This window comes from Mustela lutreola, chromosome 6 (genome assembly GCF_030435805.1).
Source record: "Mustela lutreola isolate mMusLut2 chromosome 6, mMusLut2.pri, whole genome shotgun sequence".
Taxonomy (NCBI): domain Eukaryota; kingdom Metazoa; phylum Chordata; class Mammalia; order Carnivora; family Mustelidae; genus Mustela; species Mustela lutreola.
Genome location: NC_081295.1, coordinates 118,227,536 through 118,242,375, shown reverse-complemented (window position 1 = coordinate 118,242,375; position 14,840 = coordinate 118,227,536). Strand labels below are relative to the sequence as shown.

The 14,840-nt window shown below is 41.2% G+C and overlaps 1 long non-coding RNA gene across 2 annotated transcripts in view; it reads left to right on the top strand.

The window, feature by feature from the left end:
* LOC131834200 (uncharacterized) overlaps nt 1-14,840 on the top strand; it is a 109,863-nt gene that overhangs the window by 59,110 nt on the left and 35,913 nt on the right. For both annotated transcript variants that reach the window (XR_009354790.1, XR_009354789.1), the window contains exon 2: nt 13,449-13,595. This is a non-coding gene — a long non-coding RNA (uncharacterized LOC131834200). The remainder of the gene's footprint in view (nt 1-13,448; nt 13,596-14,840) is intronic.

Below are 14,840 nucleotides of genomic sequence, written 5' to 3'. Positions count from 1 at the left end.
TTTTTTCTTTTGCTCATTTGTTTTGTTTTTTAAATTCCACATATGAGTGAAATCATATGATATTTGCTATTTTTCCTGACTTATCTCACTTAGCATTATACTCTCTAGCTCCAACCATGTCATTGCCAATGGTGAGGTTTCATTCATTCATACATACATACATGTACCACTTCTTCACTCTTTTTTCTGTGGATCAGAACTTGGGCTGCTTCCATATTTGGCTGTTGTAAACAATGTTTCTATAGAGGGGTGCATGTATCCCTTTGAATTGGTGTTTTTGTATTGTTGGGGTCAATACCCAGTAGCATGATTACTGGATCATAGGGCAGTTCTACTTTTAACTTTTTGAGGAAACTCCATACTGTTTTCCACAGTGGCTGCACCAGCTTGCATTCCCACCAATAGTGCAAGCGGGTTCCTCTGTTGGCCATCTGGATATCTTCTTTGGAGAAATGTCTATTCATGCCTTCTGCCTATTTTTAAATTGGATTATTTGTTTTTGGGTGTTGATTTGTAGAAGTTCTTTATATGTTTTGGATACTAACCCTGAGTTGTATAGATTCTTTATAAATTCTGGGCTTTAACTCCTTATATGTCATAGCATTTGCAAACATCTTCTACTATTTACCTTTTCATTTTTTAAAAAAGATTTTATTTATTTATTTGACAGACCAAGTAGGCAGAGGCAGGTAGAAAGAGAGGAAGGGAAGCAGGCTCCCCGCTGAGCAGAGAACCTGATGCGGGGCTCAGTTCCAGGACCCTGAGATCATGACCCGAGCCAAAGGCAGAGGCCCAATCCACTGAGCCACCCAGGCACCCCTGCCTTTTCATTTTATTGATGATTTCTTTCACTGTGCAAAAGCTTTTTAGTTTGCTATATTTCTAATTATTTATTTTTGTTTTGTTGCCCCTGCCTGAGGAGAAATTTCTAAAATATTTTTTTTTCAACATCATTAACCATCAGGGAAATTCAAATCAAAACCACATTGAGATACCACCTTATACCAGTTAGAATGGCCAAAATTAATGAGGCAGGAAACAACAAATGTTGGAGAAGATGTAGAGAAAGGGGAATCCTCTTAAAGTAATATTGTTAAGACTGATGTCTAATGGGTGTCTGGCCAGCTCAGTTGGTAGCATGTGATTCTTGATCTTGGAGTTGTGAGTTCAAGCCCCATGTTGGGTGTAGAGATTACTTAAAAATAAAATCTCAAAAGAAAAAGACTAATGTCTAATAATTTACTTTGTGTTTTCTTTTAGAGGTTTTATTGTTTTAAGCCTTATATTTAGGTCTTTAATGCATTTTTAGAGTTTACTTTGAATATGCTATAAGAAAGTTGTCTAGTTTCCTTCTTTCTCATGTAGCTGTCCAGTTTTCCCATCCCTATTTATTGAAGAGACCATCTTTTTCCCATTGTACATTCTCTCCTCCTTTGTCTGCCCATATAAGTGTGGGTTTCTTTCTAGGTTCTCTGTTCCATTGATCTATATGTCTGTTTTTATGTCAGTACCATACTGATTATTATAGCTTTGTTGTATGGTTTGAAATCTGGGAGTATGATACTTCCAGCTTTGTTTCTCTTTCTCAAGATGCCATGACTATTTAGGATCTTTTGAGGTTACATACAAATTTTAGGACTATTTATTCTTGTTCTTAAAAAAATACTATTAGTATTTTGATAGGGATTGCATTGATTCAGCAGATTGCTTTTGGTAGTGTGAATATTTTAACAGCATTCTTCCAATCCACGAGCATGGTATATCTTTCCATTTATTCATGGTATCTTTATCATTTTAAAGATCTTATTTATTTGTTTGAGAGAGAGAGAGTATGAGCGTGGGTGAAGGGCTGAGGGTGAGGGACAAACAGATTCCCCACTGAACAGGGACTTGATCCCAGGACCCTGAGATCATGACCCAAGCTAAAGGCAGTTGCTCAACTGACTGAGCCACTCAGGCACACCTATTTGTGTTAGGTTTAATTTCTTTCATCATTATCTTAGCGTTTATAGAGTACTGGTCTTTTACCTACTTGGCTAAATTGATTCCTAGATATTTTATTATTTTTTGATGCAATTATAAGTAGGATTATTTTATTTATTTTTTAAAAAGATGTGTTTATTTAGGGGCACCTGGGTGGCTCGGTTGGTTAAGTATCTGCCTTCACATCAGGTCATGATTCCAGAGTCCCGGGATCCAGCCCTGTGTTGGTCTCCCTGCTCAGTGGGAAGTCTGCTTCTCCCTCTACCCCTCACCCAACTTGTGCTTTCTCTCCCTCACTCTCTTTCAAATAAATAAATAAAATCTTCAATAATTTGAAAAAAGATCTTTTTATTTATCTGAGAGAGAGAAAGAGTGAGTGAGAGAGAGAGAGCACAAGCAAGGGGAGGGAGAGAGAGAAGCAGACTCCCCACTGAGCAGGGAGCCCAATGAGGAGTTCGATCCCAGGGTCCTGGGATCATAACCTGAGTCAAAGACAGATGCCTAACTGAGCCACCCAGGTGCCCCAGTGGATTGTTTTCTTAATTTCTTTTTCTGCTACTTCATTATTAGTATATAGAAATACAACAGATTCCTGTGTATTAATTTTGTATCCTGCAGTTTTACTGAATTCATTTATTAGTTCTAATAGTTTTTTTGATGGAATGTTTAATGTTTTCCATATATAGTATCATGTCATCTGCAAAGAGTGACAGTTTAACTTTTTCTTAACTTTTTCTTTCCTTTTGCTTCTTTTTGTTGTCTGATTGCTGTGAGTAGGATTCCAATATTATGTTGATTAAAAGTGCTGAGAATTGATATCCTTGCTTTGTTCCTGATTTTAGAGGGAAAACCTCCAGCTTTTCACTTTTGAGTGTGATGTTTGTCATTTATGGCCTTTATTATATTGAGATATGTGCCTTCCATACCCACTTTGTTGAGAGTTTGTATTGTAAATAGATGTCAAGTTTTGTCAAGTGCTTTCTTCTGCATTAATTGAGATAATCATATTTTTATTCTTCATGTTATTTAGTGTATCATGTTGTTTGGTTAGCAGATATTGAACCATTCTTGCATCTGTGGAATAAATCTTATCTGATCATGATATACAATCCTTTAAATATATTTTTGAATTTGGTTTGCTAATATTTTATTGAGGACTTTGCCATCTACACTCGCCAAGGATATTGGCCTATAATTCTCTTTTTATCTGCTGTCTTTGGTTTTGGTATCTGGAAATTCTAGCCTCATAAAGTGAATTTGGAAGAATTCTATTACAGTGTTTTTAGAATAGTTTGTGGATAGGTATTCTTCTTTAAATGTTTGTAGAATCCACCTGTGAAGCCGTCTGGTCCTGGACTTTTGTTTGTTAGGAGTTTTCTTATTACCATTTCAATTTCATTATTAGTAATTGATGCATTTAGATTTTCCATTTCTCTCTGATTCTGTCTTGGAAGATCATATAATTCTAGCAATTTATCCATTTCTTCTAAGTTGTCCAATTTGTTGGTGTGTAATTGTTCATAGTGGACTCTTTTAATTCTTTGTATTTCTGTGGGGTTGGTTGTAAGTTCTTCTCTTTCTTTTCTGATTTTACTTATTTGGGCCTTATCTCTCTTTTTTTCTTTGAAGAATCTGACTAACAGGTTATCAATTTTGTTCATCTTTTCAAAGAAGGAACTCTTAGTTCATATGTCCTTTCTTTTACTAACTTTAGGCTTTTTTCCTTCTTTTTCTAGTTCCTTTAGGTGTACAGTTAGATGGTGTGTTTGAGATTTTTCTTGCTTGATGAGGTTGGCTTGTGCCATAAACTTCCCCCCTGAGAACTGTTTTTGTTGTGCGTCAACGATTTGGAACTGTTGTGTTTCCATCCTTACTTCTCTCCAGGTATTTATTATTTCCTCTTTGATTTCTTCTTTGACCTTTTGGTTGTTTATAGCATGTTGATTAGCCTTCACCTGTTTGTGTTTTTTCCAAATTTTTTTTTGTAATTGATTTCTGGTTTCTTACTGCTGTGGTCAGAATAAATATTTGCTGTGATTTCAAACTTTTCAAATTTATTAAGACTGGTCTTTTGGCTTAACATGTGATCTGTCATGAAAAGTTCTATGTGCAATTGAAAAGAATGTTTATTCCTTTGTTTTGGGATGGAATGTCTGTATATATCTATTATGTCCATCTGGTCTAATATGTCATTGAAAGCCACTGTTTGCTTATTGATTTTCTGTCTGGATGATCTATCCATTGATATAAGCAGGGTGTTAAAGTCTCCTACTATTATTATATTATTATTAATTTCTCTTTTTATGTCTCTTAACATTTGCTTTTTATATTTATGTCCTCCTTTGTTGAGTGTATAGTTTTTTGTGGGGGGGGTATAGATATTTACAATTATTCTATCTTCTTATTGGGTTGATATCTTTAGTAGTATTAATGCCTTTTTTTGTCTCCTGTTACAGTCTTTGCTTTAAAGTCTATTTTGTCTGATAAAAGTATTGCTACCCCACCTTTCTTTTTCTTTCCATTTGTATGAATATATTTTTCCATCCTTTTTAGATCTGCAGTGAGTCTCTTGTAGGCAACATATAAATGGGTTTTGTTTTTATCTCTTCAGTCACTCTGTGTCTATTGATCGGAGTAGTTCATTTACATTTAAAGTAAGTATAGATAGACATGTCCTTAATGCCATTTTGTCCACTGTTTTCTTGTTTTTCTTCTCTTGATCTCTTCCCTTATGATTTGATAACTATCGTTGGTATTATGTTTGGATTCCTTTCTCTCTATTTTTTTAATCTAAGTTTTTGGGTTTTGGTTACCATGAGGTTCATATATAACATCATATGTATGTGGCAGTATTTTAAGTTCATGGTCACTTCAGCTTAAATATGTTTTAAAGATTTTTATTTATTTATTTGACAGAGATGACACGTAGTCAGAGAGGCAGGCAGAGAGAGAGAGAGGGGTGGAAGCAGGCTCCCTGCTAAGCAGAGAGACCTATGCGGGGCTCCATCCCAGGATCCTAGGATCATGACCTGAGCTGAAGGCAGAGTCTTTAACTCACTGAGCCACAAAGGCACCCCCAGCTTAAATACATTTTAAAGCACTCTATTTTTAACCCCCAGCTCTACGGTTTAAGTATGTGATATCATACTTTATATCTTTTTATATTGTATGTCACTTAACTAATTATTGCAGATATTGTTGATTTTACTACTTTTGTCTCTTAACCTTCATACTGTCTTTTAAAGTAGTGAATCCATTACCTTTACCATATGTTTGCTTTTACCAGTGAGATTTTTCCTTTGATAATTTTTTTTAACCTTGAGGTATGACCTTTTCTCTTCCACCTGAAGAAGTCCCTTTAACATTTCTTGTAAGGTTGGTTTAGTGGATGAATGTCTTTAACATTTGTTATTTAGAAAACGATTTCTCCTTCAGTTCTGAGTGATAACCTTGCCAGGTAAAGTATTCTTAGTTGTAGGTTGAATATATCGTGTCATTTTCTATTGGCTATAATGTTTCTGCTAAAGAATCAGCTGCTAATCTTATGGGTGTTTCCTGTGTTTAACTAGTTGCTTTTCTGTTGCTATTTTTTAAAAAAGAGTTTATTCATTTATTTGTTTGTCTATAGAGAAAGTGAGTGAGGGGAGAGGCAGAGCAAAAGAGAGAATCTCAGACTCCTTTCTGAGCACAGAGCCCAACACAGAGCTCAGTCTCATGACCTGAGCTGAGATGAAGAGTCAGATGCTTAACCAGCTGAGCCACCCAGGCACTCCCCTTTCTGTTGCTGTTTTTAAGATTCTCTCCTTATCTTGAATTTTTGATTTTTAAAATTTAAATTCAATTAGCCAACATATAGTATATCGTTAGTTTCAGATGTGATGTTCAATAATTCATCAGTGCTCAACTCTATGGTCAACTAATTCTTGACATTTAAATTACTGTGTCTTGGTGTGGACATCCTTTTGGGGGCTCTCTGTGATTCATGAACTTAACTATTTCCCTTTGCAGGTTAGGGAATTTTTCAGCTATTATGTCTTCAAACACATTGTCTTCCTTCCTCTCTCTTTCTTCTTTCGGGACCCCTGAGATATGAATGTTAGTATAAATTATGTTGTCCCAAAGGACACTTATTACCATCCTCATTTTAAAAAAATTCTTTTTTTTTAAATGATTGTATTCATTTATTTAACAGAGATCACTAGTAGGCAGAGAGGCAGGCAGAGAAAGAGGGGGAAGCAGGCTCCCTGCCAAGCAGAGAGCCCGATGTGGGGCTCAATCCCAGGACCCTGAGATCATGACCTGAGCCAAAGGCAGAGGCTTTAACCCACTAAGCCACCCAGGTGCCCCTAAAAAAATTATTTTTGCTATTTTGCTTGAATGATCTTTCAGTACCCTTTGTTCTAGATCACTAATCTCTTCTTCTGCATCATCTAAGCTGCTCTTGATTCCCTTTACTGTATTTTTCATTTCAGTTATTGTATCCTTTAATGCTGATCGGTTCCTCTTTATATATTTTCTCTTTGACAGTTTTCACTCTGTTCATAATTCTCCTGAGTTTGGTGAGCATTTTTTTTTGTCTGTTCTTTCATTTGAAGCATATTTCTCTGTCTCCTCATTTTGCTTGTGTTCTGTGTTTGTTTCTATGTATTAAATACCCAGATATCTCTACTGGTCTTTAAGGAGTGGCCTTATGTGGAAGGCATCCTGTGGGATTCAGAATGCAGTACCTCTGGTTATGAGAACCAGGTTCTCCAGATGTATCCCTTTGAGGGCTGAGCTGTGATTGCTGCCAGCATGCTGGTGGGGCTTGCCACAGCCTGGGTGGCTTTGAGGACCACGTGTGATTTTACCATTGCACTGGTGGGTAGTGCTTGTCCTCCCTGAGGAGCCACTTTAGTGGTGCACCTGCCCTGACTATGGGTTTGGCAGGGCAACAGCTGCTTTGGTGGAACACAGTTCCTGGCTGTGGCTGTTTCCTGGGTGTAGTGGATCAGTAGCTGCTGAGGTGGGGCTCTGGTCACTACTGAGGCCACTTGCTGGGTGTGTCAGGACATGATCTACTTTGCAGGGAAGTGACTACTTGGATGCAAGTGATGGGGAGGGTGTGTCTACAGGAGAACATTTGAGAGAGGTGAGTCCACAGAGGAGGGAGTGGTGCTAGTAATATAGATGGAGAGTGCTAGAACCGGCATCAGGGCCCTTGCCTCATTTAGCTCTGAGAACAGGGACAGCTGGACTCCCACACCCCAAATCGGAAGTGGGAAAATCCTTCCCTGGGGAGATGGACCAGCTCAAGAGGAAGAAGCTATAGAGACTTCCTTGTAGGGGATCCCAACCATCTTTTGTATGAAAAGATGCTCTGCCTCACCTGTAATCAGAAAAATGCAAACCAAAACAAAAATGTGGGGCACCTGGGTGGTTCAGTAGGTTGAGTGTCCAACTCTTGATTTCGGCTCAGGTCATGGTCTCAAGGTCGTGGTATGGAGACCCTTGTTGGGCTCTGCACTGGGCAGGGAGCCTGCTTAGGATTCTTCTTCTTGGATCCTTCTTGGGATTCTCTCCCTCTTCCCTCCCCCCGCTCATGCTCAACAAACAAACAAATAAACAAATACATAAAGTCTTTTAAAAAATGAGATCTAGGGGCACCTGGGTGGCTCAGTGGGTTAAAGCCTCTGCCTTCAGCTTAGGTCATGATCCCAGGGTCCTGGGATCGAGACCCACATCAGGCTCTCTGCTCAGTGGGGAGCCTGCTTCCCCCTCTCTCTGCCTGCCTCTCGGCCTGCTTGTGATCTCTGTCTGTCAAATAAATAAATAAATAAAATCTTTAAAAAAAAATGAGATCTAATGTCCTATAAGAGGGGAAAACATTAAGGTGTGCTAAAACCAAATGTTGGAAATATTTAGGGAAACCTGAACTGGTACACACACTACTTCGAAAACCGTTCGTTAATAGTAGAAGCCCATAACCTACATGAACTTTCAGTGTGGATACAGAGAGGCAAGAATACAAGGAGATGCCTTGTGGCAGTTTATAATAGCAAAACCACGGAAACAACCTCATGTACTCAAGGAATGGGAATAAATAAATGTACAATTTATACCATGGGATAGCATGAGAGTTAAAATGAATGAATCATGTAGGGGAGGAAAATTTTCCCCCTTCTTTTTAGGTTCTTTGGCTGGTCTCATAATTAATTTTACATAAGGCAAGTTGACAGGATAAAAACCAATTTCATTTTGTATGAATGGAAGCTTCATAAAAATATGAGTCAAAGAAATGACCAAAGCAGGAAGCTTTTATACCTTGTGGACAAAGAAACAATACGTTCATCTAGAATTGACTGAACAGATGGGTTTGTGTTGGGGCAGTAGGTTGGTGAACTAAGAATGTTTGTATAGCCATTCTCAGCCCTTGTTTTTTAGTATCTGGTAATGAGTGCCTTCTACCTTCCTGGTGCAGGAAGGGTGCCTTCCTTCCTCCTCTCCTCCCTACCTCTCCATTCCCCTCCCCTCTGCTTTCTCTCTCTCTCTTTCTTTCAGATTTTAAACATTTATTTATCAGAGAGAGAGCACATATGCACAAGTCGGGGGAGACTCAGGGAGAGAGAGGGGGAGAAGCAGACTCCCCTCTGAGCAGGGAGCCTGATGTGGGGCTCAATCCCAAGACCCTGGGATCATGACCTGAGCCGAAGGCAGAGGCTTTAACCCACTGAGCCACCCAGGCATCACGGAAGGGGATCTTTCATGTGGGATATTTATCTCCTATTTTCAGGGAGACAAGGGAGGGTCAGAGTGTCCTCCTTGCTCTGGTTGTTTCTCGAGTACCTTTAGTTCCAAATAATCAATATGCCAAAGTGGCATATTTTGGAGTGGCATATTCTGCTCCCCTTCCATTCTATATATCCCTTTGAAACTTAAAAAAAAAATGTTGAATGAAAAAAATGAATGACCAAAGTATAATTTTCAACCAGGTTCTTCACTGGAAGCAACAGAGAGTGCTTCTGACTTAAGCAGGAAAGGGTTTTGTTGAGGAGCTGATAGAGTCTCCAGGAAAGCTGGAGAAGCAGGGTCCAGAACTGAAGCCCCTGGTGGCAGCTGATCCTTGGGCTCCCTTGTGGGCAATGCCCCCACTGTCAGGGCCAGGGGTGGCTCGCAGCTCCCGTGGTCCGGTGCTTGCCCTGAGCTGCAAGCCTGAAGGCCAGCTGGGAGGGTGGAAAGCTGTTCTTTTTAGCTTTTATGGTGGAGGGGACTCTTCCTCCTCCTTGGAAGGGATTTCCAACCCTGAGCAGCCAAAGGAATGACGAATGGCCACATTGCTGTCTTTCACATACAACTTACAAACACCCACAGCCGTAGCCCAGGCTGCTTGGAGATAAAGACTCAGTGAAAGGAGGAAATCTTCGGTGAGGTTGGTGTGCATTAACTCTGGGGTAATAGAGGCCTCTGAGGAGGAAGGTAGGGGAGAAGATGGGGTCCTTCAATTGGATCTAAAACAGTTTATTTCTTTTTTTTTTTTTCTAAGATTTTATTTATTTATTTGAGAGAGAGAGGGCCTGAGCTCAAGCAGGGGTAGGGGCAAAGGAAGAAACAGAAGAGGGAGCCTGATGTGGGGCTTGCTCCTAGGACCCCAAGATCACGACCTGAGCCCAAGGCAGACACTTAACCAATTGAGCCACCCAGGTGTCCCAGAACATTTTATTTCTTAAAAATAAAATCTCTGGGGGCGCCTGGGTGGCTCAGTGGGTTAAGCCTCTGCCTTCGGCTCAGGTCATGATCTCAGGGTCCTGGGATCGAGTCCCACATCCGGCTCTCTGCTCGGCGGGGAGCCCGCTTCCTCCTCTCTCTCTGCCTGCCTCTCTGCCTACTTGTGATCTCTCTCTGTCAAATAAATAAATAAAATCTTAAAAAAAAATAAAATAAAATCTCTGAAGCAAAAGATGTTAAAATCTATTTATGCTTGGTGGTGGGTTACAGGGGCATTGTTATTTTCCTCATTTATCTGTACTTTACAAATATTTCCTGATTAAAGTGACTGCAATAGGGGTGCCTGGGTGGCTCAGTCTTTAAGCCTCTGCCTTCTGCTCAGGTCATGATCTCAGGGTCCTGGGATCAAGCCCCACATCAGGCTCCCTGCTTGGCGGGAGGCCTGCTTCTCCGTCTCCCACTCCCCCTGCTTGTGTTCCCTCTCTAGGTGTCTCTTTCTTTCTGTGTGTCAATTAAATAAATAAAATCTTAAAGAAATAAAGTGACTGCAATCAATCTAAAGTATGGGTCAGCCACTCTGACGCACAGCAGGAGAGGACAGTTTTGCTCATTAGCACCCACCTACCTTCCATGTTTCCCTTGCTAGGGTGCAGCCTCCCCATCCCCCCACTATCCCCTCCATCAACTGAGAGCTGGCAGGGCTGCTTGGTGGAAATTGTGAGTCTTAGTAAGGCTTGGCCTGGTGTTCTTCACAGGGAAGGAGTGATTCATGTCATGATGGAAATCCTCAGCCCTGGAAGCTGCATCCCAAGGAGTTATCTGGTTTGGGAGATCTGAGACAAAAACTTGAAGGGAGAGCAAAACTCTTAGAAAAGTTGGAAAGGTTTTCCTAAAAAAAAAAAAAAAAAAAAAAGTTCAGACACTGATTCATTGATTCTACTCTGGCCAGTGGAAGTGAGTTAATGTGTCTTTTTCTGTGTATTTTTTCTGTATAGATAATTTTTTAAATATAATTTTATTTCTTTTTTTTTTAAAGCTGATTTTGTTTTTAGATTTTATTTATTTATTTGACAGACAGAGATCACAAGTAGGCAGAGAGGCAGGCAGAGAGAGAGAGGGGAAGCAGGCTCCCTGCTAAGCAGAGAGCCTGATGTGGGGCTCGATCCCAGGACCCTGAGATCATGACCTGAGCCGAAGGCAGAGGCTTTAACCCACTAGAGCCACATAGGCGCCCCTAAATATAACTTTCTATATTTTTTCTATCATTTTTCTATATGTAGTTTTCATAATTGAGACATAATGGATATATAACATCATACAAGTTTCAGGTGTCCTGTCCCTTTGGGTGGATTCAATACATTGATATATGGCAATATGATTACAACCAGAGTACTAGCTAACACCTCTATCACATCACATAATTGTCCTGTATGTGCGTGTGTGTGTGTGTGTGTGTTTGTGTGTGTGTGTGGTGAGGATATTTATGATCTAGTCTCTTCACATCTTTGAAGTATATCATATATAATCAGTAAGCCGTGCATTCGATCTCCAGAACTGATTCATCTTCTCGTTGCAAATGTGTACTTTTTAACAACATCCCTCCGACTCTACCCACGCCCCCAGCCCCTGGTAACCACCATTCTACTCTCTGTTTCTATTAATTTGACTTCTTAAAATTCCGCGTGCTTGAGATCACACAATATTTGTCTTTCTCTGTCTGACTTAGCTCACTTAGCTTAAAGCCCTCAAGTTCCATCCACGTTGTTGCAAACGACAGGGTCTTCTTTGTCATAGCTGAATAATATTCTCTACCCCATCTCCTTATCCGTTTATCCACTGATAGACCCTTAGGTTGTTTCCATGTCTTGGCTATTGTGAATAATGGTGCATCCAAAATAAGTTTTAATAACAGGACATCAATTTCTCCCTGTCCCTCCCCACCCAAGTAAATGGTTAGCAAACATGTAAAGACTATGGGTTTGAAAAGATACCAAATTGTTAGCCTGTCAGCGTTCTCACCTGTCCTAGTTTGGTCTTTCGCATAGTTTCTAGACTATAATGTGAGCTTAAGAAATGTGAGGTATTATTACTCAACAGCAAAAAAGCAAATAACCTGAATAAAAAAGGGACAAAGGACTTGGATAGATATTTCTGCAGAGATGATACACACAAGGCCAGCAAGCACATGGAAAAATGCTCAGCATCCCTCCTCATCTGGGAAATGCCATCTCAAAACCACAATGAGACATCACCTCATACACATTAGGGTGGCTCCTAATCAAAACCACAGAAAAAGAGCAAATCTTGGCGAGGAGGTGGAGAAGTTGGAACCCTTTCTGTTGGTGAGATCGCGGACTGGTGCAGCCTTGATGGAAAACAGGATGATGATGCCTCAAAACATTAAAAGTAGAATTACCATATGATCCAGCTGCTGGGTCTCTATTCAAAAGAACTGAAAGAGCATCACAAAGAGAGAGTTGCACACCCCTGTCCCTAGTGGCATCATGCACAATCGCCAAGAGGTGGAAGCAACAAAAGCATCCATTGGTGGATGAACAGACAAAACGTGGTCAAGACACACAATGGAGTATCATTCAGCCTTCAAAAGGAAGGAAATTCTGATGCTTGCTGCAACATGGAAGAAGCTGGAGAACATTGGGCTAAGTGAAATAAGCTAGACATGAAGAGATAAATGCTGCGTGATTCTGCATGTATGGGGTATGTAGAGTAGTCAGATTTGTAGAAGCAGAAAGTGGATGGGAGGTTGCCAGGGTGTGGGGGAGAGGAACGGAGAGCTGTTGGCTGATGGGTATAGAGTTTGCGTGTGATATGAAAAAGTTCTTGGGGCACCTGGATGGCTCAGTTGGTTAAGTGCCTGGCTCTTGATTTTGGCTCAAGTTGTGAACTCCGGGTCGTGAGATCGAACCCTGTGTGGGGCTCTGCATTGGGTGTGGAGCCTGATTCCCAACCCCCTCTCTCCCTCTCTCCCTCCCTGCAGTTCGCATGCATACCTGCGCACGTGCTCTCAATCTCTCTCTAAAAAAAAAAAGAAGGAAAATAGACCCAAGGGCATAGCTATTCCTTGCTCCTCAGACTTCTGCTTGGAGCACCTTTTAAGAGAAAGCCCTATGTCAAGATTAAGATTCTGCCAACAAGACAGGGCCTAGGGCAAGAAGGCTGGTATGGCTCAGGGGGGCACTGGGAGTATTCCTCATCAGTGAGGGCACAGTTTGCAGCCCCGAGGCCAGGAGAGGAGCTTGGACAGGGAATGGTGGTCAGCTTAGGGGAGCACAGCAGAAGGGCACATGCCTTTAGTGGGTCTGGCTGTCAGCTGTGGGGCGGGCCCTGGCTGTACTTGGCCTCTGCCAGGGCTCTGCATGAACAGGAGAGCTGGAGAGGCAGGATTAAGCTTCCCGCTCTTTCCCTCAGGTTTTGAAGGCACCAGTAGGGGATGCAGATGCTCTGCGGTGGTCCAGTCATCTGCATGCCTCATTTCCTCCTTGCGAGCTGCTCAAGCACAAGGGACCCTCTTTGCCCCTCATGGAATAGTACCCAGAAGGACCATAAATGTTTGGGGACTGGTTGCTGGGCTGACAAGGGAGCCAGCGCGAGGGGGGTGGTCCTAGAACTATTTCTAAGGAAAACACTGGTTTTTTCTTTCTTTTAAATACATCCATGTTGTTGTACAGCACCACCATCTATCTCATGCCTTTTTTTTTTTTTTTTTTTTAGATCTTAAAAATTTTTTATTTATTTGACAGCACAGGCAGGGGGAGCATCAAGCAGAGGGAAAAGCAGACTCCCTGTGGAGCAGGGAACCTGATGACACCGGGCTCAATCCCAGGACCAGGATTGGGATGTGAGCCAAAGGCAGATGCTTCACCCACTGAGCCACCCAGGAGCTCCCCGTAAGTCATTTTATCTTGTAAATTGGAAACTCTAACACCCATTAACCAACAACTCCCCATCTCCCCTCGTCCCAGCCCTTGGCAACTACCGTTAACAATTTGTCTTTATGATTTTGATGACTCTAGATGTCTGCTGTAAGTAGAGTCATACAGTGTTTGTCTTTCTGTGACTGACTTATTTCCCTTCACATAATGTCCTCAAGTATCCGCGCAGTAGCATAAGTCAGGATTTCCTTCATTTGTTCAAGTTGAATCATATCCCATTGTAAGTATAGACCACATTTTGCTTTTCCATCCATTTACCAGTGGGTGCTTGGGTTGCTTCCATGTGTTTGCTCTTTTGAATAATGCTGCTCTGAACATGGGTGTATGAACATCTCTTCAAGATCCTGCTCTCAGTTCTTTTGAGGATATACCCAGAAGTGGGTTCGCCAGATCATAGGGTAGCTCCAGTTTTGCTGTTTTGAGGAACAATCATTCTGTTTTCCACAGTGGCCGCCCTGTTTTACATTCCCACCAACGATGTTTTCTATTCCCACCAACAGTGGGAACATCCCCGCCAACCCTTGTGTTCCCTTGTTGTTTTCTTAAATTGCGGCCATCCTAATGGGTGTGAGGTGGTATCTGGTTGTTGTGATTCCTGTTTCCCTGGTGATCAGTGACGGTGAGCGTCTTTTCGTGCATCTCATGGCCATCTGTGTGTTATCTCTGAGGACCGGTCTGTTCAGATCCTTTGCCGGTTTGAGTCAGTTGTTTGTTTTTTTGTTGTCGTGTTTTGGGAGTTCTCTACATAGTCTGGGTATTAATCCCTTACGGAGTTAGGATTTGCAAATATGTTCTCCTGTTCTGTGAGCCTTTCCACTCTATGAATAGTGTGGTTTTTTCCTTGATTTTTCTGCTCCCCCACCTCCTGCATTGAGATCTAATTAACACACAGCACCATGTACAGCTAATGACTTTCCCACATTGTGAAGTGATTGCCACAGTAAGTTTAGCTAACACCCATTATCTCATACAGAAAAAAACAATTCTCTTCCTTTTGATGAGAACTGTGAGGAAATACTCTTTTAACAACTTCTGAATAGACCATACAGCCGTGGTACCTGCAGTCATCGCGTGGCACATTCCGTCCCGAGGACTGATTGATAGTTCTTTTTAAAAAAATTTGTTTATTTATTTATTTATTTGACAGACAGTGATCACAAGTAGTCAGAGAGGCAGGCAGGGAGAGAGAGGAGGAAGCAG